Raw genomic sequence first — 17,716 nt, 5'->3', positions numbered from 1 at the left:
AATTGTACAAACGTTTCAAGACAACAGTGTTCGCTCTACGACACACACGACCCAAAATATGGCAATTGACATCAAACTGTTTCCTACGACTTCTAGTTAGCTCGAGTGCCTATCGACATGAAACGTAACCTCAAAAAAACACTCTTAACATCATTACTAACATACCCGTACGCAGCAACAATCGCCCGTCGATTTCCAACGAAGCCTGCAACTTAAAATTTCAAGAACGTATCAATAACATAATTTTCTGAAAATTTCAGTTTGCACGGAAAATATCATAACTCACTCATTTTTCGTCCAAAAATTTCGAATCATATATCAAATCGAAGGTATCGAAAATTTTTACGTTTTTGCCGTTGAAAGTTTTCCCAAAATATGAACAGAAAAATCGCAGTTTTGACATGAACAGTAAAAACGAGTTTCAGATCTAAAAATTTTCCTTCGAAATCGATCCGATTCATGATCCGCTCAAACTACTATCATCATACATAACTTTTACGCATAAAAACAATGCAATACAATATATGACCTGATCGACACAGCAAGAACAGATTATACGTGCCTTTTTTATGATAACGTTACCGAAAGACGACACCGAAGCGGAGATAGAGAGAGGCTTGATCCGGGACGAACGTGACACCGATTTCTTGCAATAAAACCCACCAAAAACCGGATGGAAGGACAAGGGGAAGGGGCGGCTGCTATACTCCTCAAAAACCCTAGCTTTTGCTCTCATAAATAATAAAAATTCTGATTTGTGAATGTGTGTGTGTGTTAACCGATTTTTAGTGTGTGTAAAAGTGTGTTGGTGTGTGTGCGTGTGTTTTAAATATTTAGGAGACTAACTTGCTAATTAAATTAATTACTAAACTAATCTAAAATGCTAGTCTCCCCCAAATAATAAAACCTCTACAAAAAGAAATACTACTTTTACTCACTTTTAAATAAAATTCTTTAATTAAAATATAACACACACCATACTAGACTTTAAAAGTTCTAAAATCATAAACTCACAAAATAATTAATTTAGGATTCAAAAATGCTAAAACTTACTAAATTAATTAAAATGCCCCCAAACTCAACTTAAAATAAAATACCGTATTTTAACTGGTCACAATCGTCACCGGTCTCTTCCTCGATCTCGCCTCGAATAATCGCCTGAATCATTAAGCTCGAAAGACATTTTAACGTGCATCACATAAACATAAATAATTTAAAATAATGCATTTAAATAAATCATGCATCGCCAAAACTCATTTAAATTTAATTTAGATGATTTAATAATTAAATGAATGCATGGGTTATACGTGTATTAAATTTGGGCACTACAGTTCCTCCCCCACTTATAAAAATTTCGTCCTCGAAATTAAGTCTTACCGAACAACTCCGGGTAGCGAAGTCTCATGTCGGCCTCTGACTCCCAAGTGGCTTCTTCCACCGATTGATTCAGCCATTGGACTTTGACCAACTTAGTCGTCTTGTTCCGAAGTCTGCGCTCCTGTCTGTCTAGGATTTGGACTGGTTTCTCCTCGTAAGACAGGTCTGGAGTCAACTGCAGCGGCTCATAACTTAGAACATGAGAAGGATTAGCCAAATATTTTCTCAACATCGAGACATGGAACACATTGTGCACCCCGGCCAGATTCGGCGGAAGGGCTACACGATACGCTAGCGTCCCAACTCTGTCCAAGATCTCAAACGGTCCAATAAACCTCGGACTCAACTTGCCTCTCTTTCCAAATCTCATAACACCCTTCATAGGTGTTATCTTGATAAAAACGTGATCTCCTACGGCAAACTCGAGATCTCTCCTCCTTTTATCTGCATAGCTCTTCTGACGGCTCTGGGCGGTCTTCATTCTGTCACGAATCTTGACCACCACGTCTGCAGTTTGCTGAACTATTTCTGGACCAAGTTCTGTTCTCTCACCAACTTCATCCCAATGAACTGGTGATCTGCACTTCCTCCCGTACAACGCCTCATAGGGAGCCATACCAATAGATGCTTGGAAGCTGTTGTTGTATGTGAACTCCACTAGAGGTAGTCTAGATTCCCACGTTCCTTGAAAATCAATCATGCACGCCCTTAGCAAGTCCTCTAAAACCTGAATCACTCGCTCAGACTGGCCATCTGTCTGCGGGTGAAAAGCTGTACTGAAAAGCAACTTCGTCCCCATGGCTGCATGTAAGCTCTTCCAGAAGGACGATGTAAACCTCGGGTCCCTGTCGGACACAATAGAGACTGGAAATCCATGCAAACGAACTATCTCTCTGAGATAAAGCTCCGCATACTGCGTCATAGAGAAAGTCGTCTTCACTGGCAGAAAATGCGCTGACTTAGTGAGTCGGTCCACTATAACCCAAATGGAATTCGATCCTCTGACTGATCTCGGCAACCCAACAACAAAATCCATAGTAATGTTCTCCCACTTCCACTCGGGGATGGGGAGTGACTTTACCAACCCTGCTGGTCTCTGATGTTCAGCTTTTACTTGCTGACAAGTGAGACATTCTGACACAAACCTACGGATGTCTCGCTTCATCCCTGGCCACCAATACAATAACTGAAGGTCTTTGTACATCTTGGTGCCTCCTGGGTGAATGGAATACGGAGATGCGTGTGCCTCTGTCAAAATATCCTGTCTGATCGAACCAACACTAGGCACCCACATTCTACCTCTGTATCGCACAATGCCGTCTGAAACTGTGTACAGCACACTGCCCTTGGCTTCGTCTTTCAGTCTCCATTTCTGTAACTGCTCATCCGAAGACTGACCTGCTCGGATTCGGTCTAGCAAATCAGATTTGACTGTCAGATTAGACAGCCTAGGAGCCTTGCCATCACGATAAATCTCTAGACCAAACTTCTGAATCTCCGACTGTAGTGGTCTCTGAGCTGTCAACTGAGCTACCACTGCCACTTTTCTGCTCAAGGCGTCTGCGACAACATTAGCTTTTCCCGGATGGTAGCTAATCTCGCAGTCGTAATCTTTCACAAGTTCTAACCACCTTCTCTGTCTCATATTCAGCTCTTTCTGCGTGAAGAAGTATTTGAGACTCTTGTGGTCGGTGAAGATCTGACATTTCTCGCCGTATAAGTAATGTCTCCAAATCTTCAATGCAAAGACAACGGCGGCTAATTCAAGATCGTGAGTCGGGTAGTTCTTCTCATGCACCTTTAACTGTCTGGAAGCATAAGCTATGACCCGACCTTGTTGCATCAACACTGCGCCTAATCCGAGCTTAGATGCATCGGTATAAAGCACAAACTCGCCTTGCCCTGTCGGCATGGCTAGCACTGGCGCTGAAATAAGAGCTTGCTTCAAGGTGTCGAAGCTCTTCTGGCATTCCTCGCTCCACACAAACTTTGCATTTTTCCTGGTTAGTGAGGTGAGCGGCACTGCTATGGACGAAAATCCCTTAATAAACTTACGGTAGTAGCCTGCTAAACCCAAAAAGCTGCGGATTTCAGATGCGTTCTTTGGCTCAACCCATTCTTTAACAGCTGCCACCTTCGATGGGTCCACCTCAATACCATTGCTGGATACTATATGCCCCAAAAATGCAACTTTCTGCAGCCAAAATTCACACTTACTGAACTTCGCAAATAACTTGCGACTCTGCAAGGTCTGCAAAACTGTCCTCAAATGCTGGTTGTGCTCCTCATGGCTCTTCGAGTAAATAAGAATGTCGTCAATAAATACTATGACGAATTGATCGAGGAACGGCTGAAATACTCGGTTCATGAGGTCCATGAAAATTGCTGGAGCATTGGTCAATCCAAACGGCATTACTAAGAACTCGTAATGCCCGTATCTGGTCCTGAAAGCTGTCTTATGGACATCTGCATCCTTCACTTTCAGCTGATGGTATCCTGATCGAAGATCTATCTTAGAGAACACGGTGGCTCCCTGCAATTGATCGAACAAGTCTTCGATTCTAGGCAAAGGGTATTTGTTCTTGATCGTTACCTTGTTCAGCTCACGGTAATCGATGCACAGTCTCATGCTTCCATCCTTCTTTTTCACAAAAAGCACTGGTGCGCCCCACGGTGAGAAACTAGGGCGGATAAACCCTTTGTCGAGGAGCTCCTGAATCTGCTGTTTGAGCTCTAACATCTCAGCTGGAGCTAATCTGTATGGCGCCTTGGAGATTGGCGCTGTGCCTGGCACGAGATCGATTGCAAACTCTACCTCTCTCTCTGGTGGAAGACCGGTGACGTCATCAGGAAAGACGTCTGGAAATTCTTTGACTACTGGCACCTCTGATAAGGATGGAGTGGACACGTCAGGCGCTGAAATAATGCTAGCCAAAAAGGCCTGACATCCCTTGGAGATCAAACTCCTCGCCTGCATGCATGAAATCATGCGAGGAAAGCTTCTCCATCTGGCTGGCTCAAAAAGAAATTGCTCCATGCTCGGCGGTCTAACTAAAACTGACCTCTTCTGAAAATCTATCAGAACTCTATTCTTAGTCAGCCAGTCCATGCCCAAGATAATGTCGAATTCTGGCATCGGCAATATGATTAAATCTGCATACACTAGGTGGCCATGCAGTTCTAGGTCGATATCTCTGACCACACTGGTAGCTAACAGTTCTTCCCCTGATGGGACTACTACCGAAAAATTCACGTCTAGGCCGATGGACTTGAGGTCTAAATGATTGGCAAACGTCTCTGATATGAAGGAGTGGGTGGCTCCTGAGTCTATCAACGCAGTTGTAGCTAATCTCTTTATGAAAATATTCCCTGAGATGCGTTAGCACAACACAACTTATATTCAAAGACACTAACAAGGTAGTAACCCAAATATACTCAAACAACACTAGCATCCTACTTATCCCATGTAAAATTCCACATACAAATTAAATAGTACTGAACTTAGGTAGAAAAGTTTACCGGTAAGTAAAGTGGTGTCTGGGTCCGCCTCCTGTGCATGCATGGCGAATACCCTGCCCTGGGTTGGCTGTTTCCACTGCGGGCACTCCTTCAGCATATGATCTGTAGCTCCACACTTGAAGCACCTGCCTGATCCATACAAGCACTGTCCCGGGTGCTGACGATTGCATTTAGGACACACGGGGAAGGCAACGGGCTTCTGAGGCGCCTCTTGCTGCTGAACTGGACCCTTGCCCTTTGGTGGTCCATGATATGGCTTCTTCGCTGGCGGTCCCTGAAACGGCCTCTTAAACTGAGGCCTCTGATTCTGCTGCTGCGGTGGAGCCTGGTAGGGCCTCTTGCCCTGCCTATCTGCCTCAATATCTCGCTGGTCCTGCTCTGCCGCCAATGCTCTAGATACGGCGACTGCATAAGAAGTGGGACCAGCTACTCTCACGTCACGGCGTAGGATCGGCCGCAGACCATTCAGAAAATGCCTCAACTTTGCTTGGGCATCATTCGCAATGAGGGGCACGAAGTGACACCCCCTCTCAAACTTTCTCACAAACTCTGCCACGCTACTATCTCCTTGCCGCAACGTCATGAACTCGTTGGTGAGTCGGGTTCGTACTTCCTCAGTGAAGTACTTGGAGTAGAAAACCTCTTTAAAACCATTCCAAGGCAGCACCTGTAAATTGACTGCCACTGACGCACTCTCCCACCATAGTCTGGTGTCTCCAGTTAATAAGAAAATGGCACAACGTACCCTATCAGCATCTGCCAGCTCCATAAAGTCGAAAATCACTTCGATGGACTTGATCCACCCTTCAGCTATCATCGGGTCAGTGGTACCCGCAAACTCCTTCGGACTCATCCTCCGGAACCTCTCATATACCGCCTCAGGTCTAGGCCTCTCCTCGGGGCCTACAGCAGTCTGGTTCCTCGCAAACTGCGCGAAGAACTGCGTCATGCCTGCAAGCATCTGCGCCTGCATATCTGGAGGTGGTGGTGGAGGTGGAGGATTGGCTCTTTCCTCCTCTCGGTGCTCCCTGTCCTCAGTCCTATCTTCCTGGTTAACCATACGCCTAGGAGGCATACTGTTCCAACAATTACCCAACACGTAAACCCAACATGCATGAATATAATACCAATATCATAAGATGCACAAAATTTGAACTTTAAAACATAAACATGCTGAAATCATGATCTAATGCATAGTACATAGCGTAACTCAAAACTTTAAAACTTACAGACTTGAGGTGTGACTTCGAGAGCTTCTTGCGACTGGCAGTAGGCATAACCCTTTACAAGAACACCGCTCTGATACCAACTGTAACGAACCGTATTCTACACTACTTAAAATTTGCGGAAGAATTAAAAATTTTCTTAAATAAAATCATTCATACGGTCGTCACTCAACATTCATAAAAATAAATCTCACCATCATCCGTCACCAATAAAATTTTGCTAAAATAAACTGTCTCAAAACGTCTCACGTTCAAATCAAAACATCAGAGTATTTTAAAAATTTGCATAAACATAAACTTGCGGTCCTCGGGTTTAGCCTGCCACTCAGCCCAAGCCTGCCCCTTGGTCATCACCTCCTGTCTCCTCAACATAGTCACCTGCATCGATCAAGTCTAGTGAGTCTAAAGACTCAACACGTATAAACTGGAATAACGAGTACTACATAATAAGGTCGCATGCAATTTTAAAATAGGACATACATAATTTGAAACTTGAACTTGCGCATTAAAACTTGAACATACGTACATACATACTTCGACGTGCCATAACTTAAACTTTCATATACATACTGCATACGTAAACATACATAACTTCATCATTTTGCGTAGAGGATGTTTCAAAGCAAGTGACCCATAACGTAAAAGAGCCTGATCAGACTATACCACAGTACTGGGCTGACAGGGACGTATCCGCTGCCGCATACATAAGACCCCTGTTCATAATTTAACAGGCCAGTTGATCCACGTTCATAATTTAACGCTTCACAACCACGATCTAACCCGTTCATAATTTAACGGGCGGATTGGTCCCCGTTCATAATTTAACGCTTTCCAATCCTAACATAATTTGGTCACAAGACATTTAGCATACCTCAAAAACTAAAAAAATGTTTTCTTGCACGTCAACATACTTACTTGGCGTTGAGGGATTCGTTGGACTTCGACTGGGGCCGTTGCTGCAACTTACTAACGTGAATTTCATACTTAACTTGCATTGCTTAGACATAGAAAACACATGCTTACTCTCAAGCTCAGTCATACCTTAGGACCTTCTACGATTTGCCACGACACGCCCTTAATAATCCTTGCACTAACCCATAACATCAAACTTAAAATGAACTTACAAATATTTCCCAAAACAAGGGTACACGGACCCCGTGTTTGGGTCCGGGAGAGGGTCCGTGTACATACTGCCTAGAGTGTGTCGGGAAACGGAAGGGGCACGGACCCCGTGCTCGGGTCCGGATGGGGGTCCGTGTAGACTCTGGAAGAAGACATTGAAAGGAAGCAAAGGCACGGACCCCGTGCCCTCATCCGTGTAGGGGTCCGTGTAGATACTGGAAAAAGACTCCGAGAAGACAACAAAGGCACGGACCCCGTGTCAGGGTCCGTGTACAGGTCCGTGCACCCACTGTAATCGCGAACTTACGAAAATTCTGAACACCTAATATTCATCCTTCTAGACTCGGTTATACGGACCATGCACCGACACCTCGAGACTCATCCTAGCATACCGCAACATAAAACCCAAATTGTACAAACGTTTCAAGACAACAGTGTTCGCTCTACGACACACACGACCCAAAATATGGCAATTGACATCAAACTGTTTCCTACGACTTCTAGTTAGCTCGAGTGCCTATCGACATGAAACGTAACCTCAAAAAAACACTCTTAACATCATTACTAACATACCCGTACGCAGCAACAATCGCCCGTAGATTTCCAACGAAGCCTGCAACTTAAAATTTCAAGAACGTATCAATAACATAATTTTCTGAAAATTTCAGTTTGCGCAGTCGCACGGAAAATATCATAACTCACTCATTTTTCGTCCAAAAATTTCGAATCATATATCAAATCGAAGGTATCGAAAATTTCTACGTTTTTGCCGTTGAAAGTTTTCCCAAAATATGAACAGAAAAATCGCAGTTTTGACATGAACAGTAAAAACGAGTTTCAGATCTAAAAATTTTCCTTCGAAATCGATCCGATTCATGATCCGCTCAAACTACTATCATCATACATAACTTTTACGTATAAAAACAATGCAATACAATATATGACCTGATCGACACAGCAAGAACAGATTATACGTGCCTTTTTGATGATAACGTTACCGAAAGACGACACCGAAGCGGAGATAGAGAGAGGCTTGATCCGGGACGAACGTGACACCGATTTCTTGCAATAAAACCCACCAAAAACCGGATGGAAGGACAAGGGGAAGGGGCGGCTGCTATACTCCTCAAAAACCCTAGCTTTTGCTCTCATAAATAATAAAAATTCTGATTTGTGAATGTGTGTGTGTGTTAACCGATTTTTAGTGTGTGTAAAAGTGTGTTGGTGTGTGTGCGTGTGTTTTAAATATTTAGGAGACTAACTTGCTAATTAAATTAATTACTAAACTAATCTAAAATGCTAGTCTCCCCCAAATAATAAAACCTCTACAAAAAGAAATACTACTTTTACTCACTTTTAAATAAAATTCTTTAATTAAAATATAACACACACCATACTAGACTTTAAAAGTTCTAAAATCATAAACTCACAAAATAATTAATTTAGGATTCAAAAATGCTAAAACTTACTAAATTAATTAAAATGCCCCCAAACTCAACTTAAAATAAAATACCGTATTTTAACTGGTCACAATCGTCACCGGTCTCTTCCTCGATCTCGCCTCGAATAATCGCCTGAATCATTAAGCTCGAAAGACATTTTAACGTGCATCACATAAACATAAATAATTTAAAATAATGCATTTAAATAAATCATGCATCGCCAAAACTCATTTAAATTTAATTTAGATGATTTAATAATTAAATGAATGCATGGGTTATACGTGTATTAAATTTGGGCACTACACAGGAGGCCGGCCAGATGTGTCGATGCCCAAATGCGTGGAGATCCCCTGTACCAAGTACTCGACGTTCGCACATGCTGAAATCATGACTTGAATGCTTAATACATGAAATAATTTAAAATTTTAAAACTTACAGACTTGAGGCATGACTTCGTGAGCTTCTTGCGACTGGCAGTAGGCGTAACCCTTTACAAGAACACCGCTCTGATACCAACTGTAACGAACCGTATTTTCATACTCAAAATTTGCGGAAAAATTAAAAATTTTCTTGAATGTAAAAATACTCTCAATGTCTGCCATAAAATATCTCAACCAAGTCCCCCATAAGACATGGTTGTTCAAAATAACTACAATAAAAATTTGCTCACAAAAGGTTTGCTCAAAGTATTCCCATCAAAATATGAAATCAGAGTAATTTAACTTTTGCATAAAACTTAAACATGGCGGTCCTCGGGTTTAGCCTCCCGCTCAGTCCAAGCCTGCCCCTTGATCACCACCTCCTGTCTCCTCATCAACATACTCACCTGCATCGATCAAGTCTAGTGAGTCTAAAGACTCAACACGTATAAACTGGTAGTAACGAGTAGTACATAATAAAATCACATGCAACTTTAAAATAGGACATACATACTTAAAACTTGAACTTGCATAACGAAACTTGAACATACGCACATACATACTTAGACGTGTCATCAACATAAACTTTCTTAAACGTGCTTGCATACATGAACATACTTGAACATACATAACTTCATCATTTTGTGTAGAGGATGTTTCAAAGCGAGTGACCTATAACATAATAAATGCCTGATCAGACAACCACAGTACTGTGCTGACAAGGACGTATCCACTGCCACATACATGAGATCCCCGTTCATAATTTAATGGGCTGGTTGGTCCCCGTTCATAATTTAACGCTTTCCAACCACGATCTAACCCGTTCATAATTTGACGGGCGGATTGGTCCCCGTTCATAATTTAACGCTTATCAATCCTAAACATAATTTGATCACAAGACATTTAGCATACCTCCAAAACTTAAAATATTTTCTTTGCACGTCATCATACTTACTTACTTGGCGTTGAGGGATTCGTTGGACTTCGACTGGGACCGTTGCTGAACATACTAACATGAATTTTTAAATACTTAACTTGCATGTCTTAGACGTAGGTACTCGAGCTCACCACCAAAGTGAATAAGTAGCTTATGACATTCTAGTTCGCTCAGGACTTGACCTCGCATAATCATCGTACTAAACCATGGCATAAAATCACAAAAAAAATCCTATATTTTACATAAATAAATTTTAACCAAGGTGCTAATCCATGATATAAAACCCCGAAGCAAATCCTAAAAAAAAAAAAATTTATTTTTTTTTAAATTTTTTTTAAAAAAAAAGGGTGTACACGGACCCCGTGTAGGGATCCGTGTACGGGTCCGGGTAGACTCTGGAAATTCATATTTTTGAAGGAAAAAGGACACGGACGCCGTGCCGGGGTCCGGGTACCCTCTGTCTTTGCAAATTCACGAAAATTCGCTAACTTAACCTTTCACCCATTCAATCCAAGCCTAAGGACCATGAACCAACACCTCTCGAGTCATCCTAGGATGTTATTACATTGATTCAAACCCATAAAAACGCCCCAAACGTCCCTAAGCATCAACAATTAATTCCAACACAACAATAACTCGTAATTAAGCGTAGTTTCGCTTCCTACGACTTCTATTACATCCCAAGCCAAACCCGACCCGAACGAACCACCAAATAACACCTAAATACATCTCTTAACATATATAAATGCAGTAGCACAAGCCCGGCGATGTCCAACGAAGCCTGCAACAAATAACTTCAAGAACACATTTTACATAAAAGTCGCAGCTTGAGCAGTCCCACGAAAAACGTCATAACTCACTCAATGTTCATCCAAAAATATCGAATTTTATATTAAATCGAAGGCATCGAAAAGTTCTACAATTTTCTAGTTGAAAGTTTTCTCAAAATCCCGACAGAAAAATCGCAGTTTTCAACAGAACAGTAAGTTACGAGATTTCAGATCTAAAAATATTTCAAACGCATTCAAACCATTTTCCGCTCAAACGACGAACGTCACACATGAGTTTTCACGCATAAAAATAACCCAACGCATACTATGACAAGATCGATGCAGAACGAACAGAATATACGTGCCTTTTGATATTTAAAATATCGTAACGACGATACCGAAGCGGAGATGGCGTGAGGGTCGATCCGGGACGAACGTGGCGCTAAAATCTTGTAATAAAATTCATGAAAGTTGCTGGGACTTTTCAGAGAGTGGGGAGGCTGCTCTTGGTTCTTAGAACCCTAGGATTTTCTCTTTCAAAAAATATAAAATCAGAATGTGTGTGTTTTGGTGTGTGTAAAAACATGTAAGTGTGTGTGAGTGTGTGTAACGTGTGTGAGTGAATAATTAGGGGAACAATTTGCTTAATTAAATAATTAATCAAGCTATTTAAAATTCTAACTCCCTTAACAAGTCAATAAAATAGTAATTCACTACACACCCTTAATTAAATCCCTTAATTAAAATAACACACACAAAATGCCAACTTTAAAAGTTCAAACTTTTAATTCACTAGATAGATAAATTTGGCTTTAAAATACTAACAGCTTAATAAGTTAGTCAAAATACCCCAACCTCAGCTTAAAAATAAAATACCACGTTAAAATCGCCAAAATCGTCACCGGTCTTTTCCTCGCGATCCCGCATCGAATATTCGCCTGAATCATGAAACTCAAGAAAACATTTTAACGTGCATCGCATAAGCATAGTTAATTTAAAATGATGCAAATAAATAAATAATGAATTAAAACACAAATCAGTGAATTAAGCATGCATTAAAACCATTTAATAAAATACATAAGGAATTTAATAACTTGCACGCACGTGGTTCATGTGGATCTCAAATTTCGGGACGTCACAATCTATCCCCCTTAATTTGAATTTCTTCCCTGAAATTCGCTTATCCTCGATAATCCAAAAGTTAGATTCTTAATTCTAGTATCCCAACGATCCACGCTACCGCTGCGCTACTCTGAATAAAATTAAGTCTTATGTTGTCCTTACGTCTCTTTAATCCTAATTAAATTACCTACCAAAAACCTCGTTTGCAAATCACAACTTAAAACGACTTATGACGTCTTAGTTTTACTTTGCTATGAACTCGAATTCTGACTTTTCTCACAATTCCCAATATTAGGAATAGAGGTTCAAACTTATCGTACCTTACTTTCTTATACCATACCCTTAATGCTCATCGAACTATTACATACACATTTATGCAGTCCAACCTAAGAGGTCTTAGCACCAACGGTTACTGATCAACTTTCATCCTCAGCAATACACTTAAAAGTTAAATCTTATCTTAATCCTCATATGTTAGTATTGGCCTACAATCCTTGAATCGAATATTTACCTTACGATACAAACTTATATAACTTAGCTATTTACGAGTACATCCCAAATATAAAAATTGCTGCCAACCTTTAATTTCGAGTAACATAAATCCGTAAAACCCCAAAATATATAATATCGATCCTCTCCTTAAATAATAAAAACTTTCTAGCATCAATCACAAGCTTAAACTATTTTCTTCACGATTACAATATAGTTAAAGCCTAAGACACTTGAGCCTTCCTCATTGGAACGAAGTCCCACTTAGACGTATCCCCAATACTCAATTAATTCTAGCGTATAAAACTTAATAAGTTTCCTTTGTTAATGATGGACTAACTCTAATAAATAAACTCCACTTATAACCAATAGAATTCTAGAATCCCCATATCAAGCTTTTAGATTTCTTACTCAATAAAAATCTTAATATTCATTCATTGATAACTTATGTTGAACACTGCTAATTCTCTTTTGTTTTTATTTCACCCAAAAATTTCGTATGATCAAATATCCCATAAATTTGAAATTCAACCTTACGCAACCCAATTAGTTTTGGATAACATAATTTCAACACACATATTCACTTATTCTCAAGTTTTTTAATAACTTACAAAAATTTCTCAAGACAGGATGTCTACCTCCATTCTTACATGCGTCTATCGAGTAGCCTAACCATCAATCATACCCAACTTTCTAGAAAAACCATATTCCAAGAAAAATATAGTCCTCACTATGAAGATCATGACTAAAACTTATGACACGTTAAACTTAATTTCCCAAAAATTTGCTAGTTCAATGTCTACTCTTATAACTTAGCTAACCGATCAACTTTACCTTAAATCTTCATCACTCTGAATTCCTAATTTGCCACAGCATTATTTCACAAACGTTTAACTTTCAAGCCTAAGATTGATTCATCCAACAATGTCCTTGATTATCATTCTTTATAACATTATAACCCAGATATATAAATGTTCTAAATATCCTTCTAGCCTAAATCCCTGAAAATTCCTATCATTTAAACCATTCAATTCTCACTTGTCGCTAAACTAGTTTCCCCAATTTCTTAACAATTACAAAATCAATTCCTAATTTCCTTGATAATTACTCAACCTTGTCCATAATTTTGAAAATCCTACAATTACCCATAAGTCCTTGGCGTTCCTAATTCCATCTTATAGATTTCTCGTAACATAAAGTTCAATAATTTTAAGCTTATTAAACCCAAATCAATTCCATAACCTCGAAAAGCTGCTGATCTTACTCAAGTGTTCCTCAAAAGTTCGAACTTAATCCTCAAAAACTTCGAAATTTGTAATTTGGCCCTTAAAGTTCTCGAGAATTACCATTTTGACCCTACAACCACACGAAATTTGCATTTCCGGTCCCCAATAAAATCTTCGATTTTAGTCTCATTAAACCTTAAAATCCTCAAAACTCGGAATTTAATCCCAAACGATAACTTCGAAACTAGTCCCTTAGGAGTTTTATCTTTGTACTTAGGTCATGAAACTATGGGTCATTACCACTAGGTCCTTAAAATTCTCAATTCGTGCAATTAAATCCTTAAATCCAACTAGGGGGAGCATGCATCCTAAATAAATTCTATTCTTGTATATTTCCAAATATTGTCGTAGCCTCAAATATTTAATCCTTACATGGAGTTCTCAAAAAGCAACTCAGCTAGCAACCACAAACCATCAGTAATTTCTTAGAAAATCTACAAGTCCCAAAAGCATTCATAATTGTCAAGTTTAACTTATGACACACAAGTATAACATCAGTACTACTAACCAAAAATTAATATAGACAAATCATCTCCAACTTTTCCAGACGCCCAAAAGCAAAATTCTTGCTCATGTCCCATTTCCACCACACCAGCATGCAAGAAAATAAAAAAAAATTCTCATTTCATGTCGTAACATGCATAAAAGTTTTAAGGATCCAACCTCAATTCATAACGACAAATAAACCTGTACTCTAAAACGTATGTCATGTAAACATACAGGTGGTTGCATTAAAACATGCACATGCTGAAATCATGACTTGAATGCTTAATACATGAAATAATTTAAAATTTTAAAACTTACAGACTTGAGGTATGACTTCGTGAGCTTCTTGCGACTGGCAGTAGGCGTAACCCTTTACAAGAACACCGCTCTGATACCAACTGTAACGAACCGTATTTTCATACTCAAAATTTGCGGAAAAATTAAAAATTTTCTTGAATGTAAAAATACTCTCAATGTCTGCCATAAAATATCTCAACCAAGTCCCTCATAAGACATGGTTGTTCAAAATAACTACAATAAAAATTTGCTCACAAAAGGTTTGCTCAAAGTATTCCCATCAAAATATGAAATCAGAGTAATTTAACTTTTGCATAAAACTTAAACATGGCGGTCCTCGGGTTTATCCTCCCGCTCAGTCCAAGCCTGCCCCTTGATCACCACCTCATGTCTCCTCATCAACATACTCACCTGCATCGATCAAGTCTAGTGAGTCTAAAGACTCAACACGTATAAACTGGTAGTAACGAGTAGTACATAATAAAATCACATGCAACTTTAAAATAGGACATACATACTTAAAACTTGAACTTGCATAACGAAACTTGAACATACGCACATACATACTTAGACGTGTCATCAACATAAACTTTCTTAAACGTGCTTGCATACATGAACATACTTGAACATACATAACTTCATCATTTTGCGTAGAGGATGTTTCAAAGCGAGTGACCTATAACATAATAAATGCCTGATCAGACAACCACAGTACTGTGCTGACAGGGACGTATCCACTGCCACATACATGAGATCCCCGTTCATAATTTAATGGGCTGGTTGGTCCCCGTTCATAATTTAACGCTTTCCAACCACGATCTAACCCGTTCATAATTTAACGGGCGGATTGGTCCCCGTTCATAATTTAACGCTTTTCAATCCTAAACATAATTTGGTCACAAGACATTTAGCATACCTCCAAAACTTAAAATATTTTCTTTGCACGTCATCATACTTACTTACTTGGCGTTGAGGGATTCGTTGGACTTCGACTGGGACCGTTGCTGAACATACTAACATGAATTTTTAAATACTTAACTTGCATGTCTTAGACGTAGGTACTCGAGCTCACCACCAAAGTGAATAAGTAGCTTATGACATTCTAGTTCGCTCAGGACTTGACCTCGCATAATCATCGTACTAAACCATGGCATAAAATCACAAAACAAATCCAATATTTTACATAAATAAATTTTAACCAAGGTGCTAAACCATGATATAAAACCCCGAAGCAAATCCTAAAAAAAAAATTTATTTTTTTTTAAATTTTTTTTTTTTTAAAAAGGGTGTACACGGACCCCGTGTAGGGATCCGTGTACGGGTCCGGGTAGACTCTGGAAATTCATATTTTTGAAGGAAAAAGGACACGGACGCCGTGCCGGGGTCCGGGTACCCTCTGTCTTTGCAAATTCACGAAAATTCGCTAACTTAACCTTTCACCCATTCAATCCAAGCCTAAGGACCATGAACCAACACCTCTAGAGTCATCCTAGGATGTTATTACATTGATTCAAACCCATAAAAACGCCCCAAACGTCCCTAAGCATCAACAATTAATTCCAACACAACAATAACTCGTAATTAGGCGTAGTTTCGCTTCCTACGACTTCTATTACATCCCAAGCCAAACCCGACCCGAACGAACCACCAAATAACACCTAAATACATCTCTTAACATATATAAATGCAGTAGGACAAGCCCGGCGATGTCCAACGAAGCCTGCAACAAATAACTTCAAGAACACATTTTACATAAAAGTCGCAGCTTGAGCAGTCCCACGAAAAACGTCATAACTCACTCAATGTTCATCCAAAAATCTCAAATTTTATATTAAATCAAAGGCATCAAAAAGTTCTACAATTTTCTAGTTGAAAGTTTTCTCAAAATCCCGACAGAAAAATCGCAGTTTTCAACAGAACAGTAAGTTACGAGATTTCAGATCTAAAAATATTTCAAACGCATTCAAACCATTTTCCGCTCAGACGACGAACGTCACACATGAGTTTTCACGCATAAAAATAACCCAACGCATACTATGACAAGATCGATGCAGAAAGAACAGAATATACGTGCCTTTTGATATTTAAAATATCGTAACGATGATACCGAAGCGGAGATGGCGTGAGGTCGATCCGGGACGAACGTGGCGCTAAAATCTTGTAATAAAATTCATGAAAGTTGCTGGGACTTTTCAGAGAGTGGGGAGGCTGCTCTTGGTTCTTAGAACCCTAGGATTTTCTCTTTTAAAAAATATAAAATCAGAATGTGTGTGTTTTGGTGTGTGTAAAAATGTGTAAGTGTGTGTAACGTGTGTGAGTGAGTAATTAGGGGAACAATTTGCTTAATTAAATAATTAATCAAGCTATTTAAAATTCTAACTCCCTTAACAAGTCAATAAAATAGTAATTCACTACACACCCTTAATTAAATCCCTTAATTAAAATAACACACACAAAATGCTAACTTTAAAAGTTCAAACTTTTAAATCACTAGATAGATAAATTTGGCTTTAAAATACTAACAGCTTAATAAGTTAGTTAAAATACCCCAACCTCAACTTAAAAATAAAATACCACGTTAAAATCGCCAAAATCGTCACCGGTCTTTTCCTCGCGATCCCGCATCGAATATTCGCCTGAATCATGAAACTCAAGAAAACATTTTAACGTGTATCGCATAAGCATAGTTAATTTAAAATTATGAAAATAAATAAATAATGAATTAAAACACAAATCAGTGAATTAAGCATGCATTAAAACCATTTAATAAAATACAAAAGGAATTTAATAACTTGCACGCACGTTGTTCATGTGGATCTCAAATTTCGGGACGTCACACTTTTCCTCCATCATTCACGTTATACTACTGATGTACATGTATTTATGCATTTAAACTTCGATCCACACCGGAACTTGCAAAGCTTCGGCTTTTACATGAGTTTTGACATTGTAGGCGCTGTTCTCACGTTTTCTTTCCTGTATGTGTGCAAGGTGCGACTGTATATTGATGTTAAGTGGCTGTACAGGTGGTGTACTATGTAAATTAGTTGCTGGAATGGAAAGCGTAGGCAAGATCGTGGGATTTGCGAAGGCTAGTCGGTTGTGGTGATTTGTGCGAGTAGGGGATCGGGGTAGAGGTGGTGCTGGCGGTGTGGGGACCTAACTGGGGCTCGGACCAGACCCTGGTGGGTCTGAGTCACGGCCCAGGGTGGCCCGATCACTAC

Source organism: Primulina eburnea, chromosome 5, assembly GCF_022965805.1.
Source record: "Primulina eburnea isolate SZY01 chromosome 5, ASM2296580v1, whole genome shotgun sequence".
NCBI classification, from domain to species: domain Eukaryota; kingdom Viridiplantae; phylum Streptophyta; class Magnoliopsida; order Lamiales; family Gesneriaceae; genus Primulina; species Primulina eburnea.
The sequence above is the reverse complement of the archived record's forward strand: the minus strand, read 5'-3'. Positions refer to the sequence as shown.